The sequence below is a fragment of the Pteropus vampyrus genome, unplaced genomic scaffold, assembly GCF_000151845.1.
Source record: "Pteropus vampyrus isolate Shadow unplaced genomic scaffold, Pvam_2.0 Scaffold112, whole genome shotgun sequence".
NCBI classification, from domain to species: domain Eukaryota; kingdom Metazoa; phylum Chordata; class Mammalia; order Chiroptera; family Pteropodidae; genus Pteropus; species Pteropus vampyrus.
Genome location: NW_011888893.1, coordinates 413,669 through 416,661, shown reverse-complemented (window position 1 = coordinate 416,661; position 2,993 = coordinate 413,669).

The following is a 2,993-nucleotide window of genomic DNA, read 5'->3' as shown; positions in this document are numbered from 1 at the left end:
AGGACTAGATTAGAGAGGCGTGAGGGTGGACAAGGGCAATGGTCAGCAGCTGCTACGGGGTCTGGCCACTTGGTCAGCTCACGCAACATCCAGTTTCTCTTTGCTGTTTGGTAATACCCATTTCAATCTGCCCTGTTGCATCTCATCTAAAACACTACTTTTTCAGTCTCCATGAAAGCTAGAGGGAGCCACGTAATTAAGCGCTGGACAATTAGGTTTAAGAAAAAGTATTACGCGAAACTTTCAGAAAGCTTCTGACAACGCTGAACTTTCCCTGAGCCTGTGCTCCTGGAAGACAGTGAGTGATGGCTAAGGAATCTCCCTCCCCTCTTGTTTTCTGAACCCCTCTCCCCTATTTGTGTTGTAGGAAAAAGGCTGCTTCAGTGAAACCCCTCTCCCCTATTTGTGTTCCAGGAAAAAGGCTGCTTTCTCATGTCTTAGATAAGATTCCGTCCACACTTCTCACGACTCCCATAAGACTCTCAGATGTCCCTTGTTTTTCCCTGAACCTCTAAGGACAGGCACAGTCCCTCCAACTCCCCATTTTTTAAAAATTGAGATATAATTGGCATACAACATCCTATCAGTTTCAGTTGTATCCAACTCCCCATTCTTTGTCTCATGAATGATTAACAGATTTTAGAAATGTTTGCCCCAAAATAGCTAAGCACAGATAACTGTTTCCTGCTCAGCTGACTAAGATGTCCCCTGACCGCAACTGTAAATCACTCCACCTGAGACTCTTCTACGCCTCCCTATAAACATCTAAGGCCACACATTGCGGAGACCCTCAGGCCTTAAGATCTAGGATATGCTTTTCATTGCTATAACCCGAATAAAATTATCTTCTTGTCAGATCCACATTCACACACTTATTAGTGTATTGTTATAATTATTCTATTTTATTATCAGTTACTGTTGTTAATCTCTTACTGTGCCTAATTTAGTTTAACTGCATTATGTAGGAAATGTATGTATATACAGGGTTGGATACTATCTGCAGTTTCTGGGGGTGTTGGAACCTATCCTCTGAGCCTAAGCGGGGGACTACTGTATGTCAGACTGTGGAAAGGAGTATAAAAATATAGATTTCAGAGCAAAATGAGATTAAGTGCGAGGGGCTTGACTGAATCTCAGGGAAGACTTTTCAGAGGTGATACTTTATATAGGCTTTAAAATAATGAGAATTTTGATTGATGGATGAGAGGAAATGACAAGGATGAAAGAATCTTGATCCAAATTGACCTCAACAGGCTGGAATAAGCAATCAATAGAACAAAAGTTGGCAACCTGCCGAGTTTATGGAATGGAAGAAAAGGCAATTAAAGTTATTTATCAAGGAGTTATTTATCAAGAAGAATAATGATACCAAGGGAAGAAATAGAGACTCTGGGAGGAGGAATAAATTAAAGATTTCGGTTGTAGCCACTCAAATCAGAAGTAATGGTGAAATATTTAAGTGGAAATATCCTAAAGGCGGCCGGAATTACTGTCTGAGCTGTTAAAGTGAGGTAAGAATAGATATGCATTTTGAAGTTGAGAGAATGATTTGATTTCTGTGGGGGAAAAAAAAATGCTGAAATAGCTGAGCTGATGGTTGAAGACTAGACACTCTGAGGCGAATTAGTGGCAGCAGTTGGGAGATCAGCTGTTGCTGCAAAGGGGCGTCGTTAGCTTGGGGCTCAGCATTTCTCGGAGCTTTTCCCCAACAGTTGTTTGGAGCAACACTGCTCTGCAAAATTTGAAAAGAAATGCCAACAAAACAAAACAAAACAAAACAAAACAAAACAAAACAAAACAAAACAAAACAATAGTGTTACATGCCCCAATGTCTTTGAGAAATTCTCGGTTTGGAGATCATCAGCTTCCTTACTCCTGGTCTTCACGAGGTGGTTAATGATAGATGTGTTATAAATCTTTAAGGGGGTTGGTGATAGCATGCAGTATTTTCAAAACATATTTCGCTGCAGAAAACTTGTATTATAGAATCTATTTTGAAGTCTGCCAGTTCAAGGAAATGGAGGCAGAGTGGAAGATAATGATGAGGGAGATAGGAGAGCCATCTTTGTATCACGGAAAAAATCACATAAGCTACTAGTTCCTTCCTTCGTTCGGGGGTCAGAGAATCCTTTGGAAATTTGCTTGAAGCTATGGAATCTCGCCTCTAAAAATTGTACCATGTCCATATGTGTGTTGCTGTCTCTGGAAGCCCAAAATATGCCAAAGGTTAACAATAATGAAGCACTAATTTTTTTAAATATACATTTTTACAAACTTAACTTTCTTTAATATGCTTATTGTAAAAAACATTGAGATAATAAAATACAAAGTTGTATGAAATAAAAAGTAGTATTTCCCTCAGCCTTACTGCCTCCTACGTACTCCACCCCTTTTTCTCAGAGGTCACTTTTAACAATCGCAAACCCTTTGGGAGGACAGGGGCCTGTTGTCACACGTTGACTAAAGAGTAATTTCTCTTGGCAGCCCGGAGCTTTGTCCGGCGGGCATTTTAATGGCGGTGAGTGTGGTCATTGACGACAGGTATGGGTATGGATATGGGGGGCAGGGATCCCTCTAACAGATGAGGGTTCTGGGCTGGGGGAAGGGCAGTGGCACCTCTAGGGAGAAGTTTTTTGCCTCAAGTACGAATGCCTGACAGCAGAATAATAAACTCTCCACCTGGGGAGTGTTGGCGAGAGTGGGGCTGCAAGTGTCTGGCTTAAAGTTTCTACCAACTGAAACTTCCCACGACTGTTTGCACCGCGCTAAGGACGGAAAGACTTTAACGAAGGCGTGCTCGTTAAAGGACACACGCGGCAGGAGGGAACGCAGCCAGAACGGGGACCCAGACACAGGGCCTGGGAAGGCAGGAAGCTTGCCTGGCCCTGGAACCAGGCTGAAGAAGGGTGCCGGGAGATTTGCTGCCGGGTCTGGCGGACGCAGCGGCCTCTGTTCCAAAGCGCCGCGGGGAACGCGGCTCGCGCGCGCGCGCG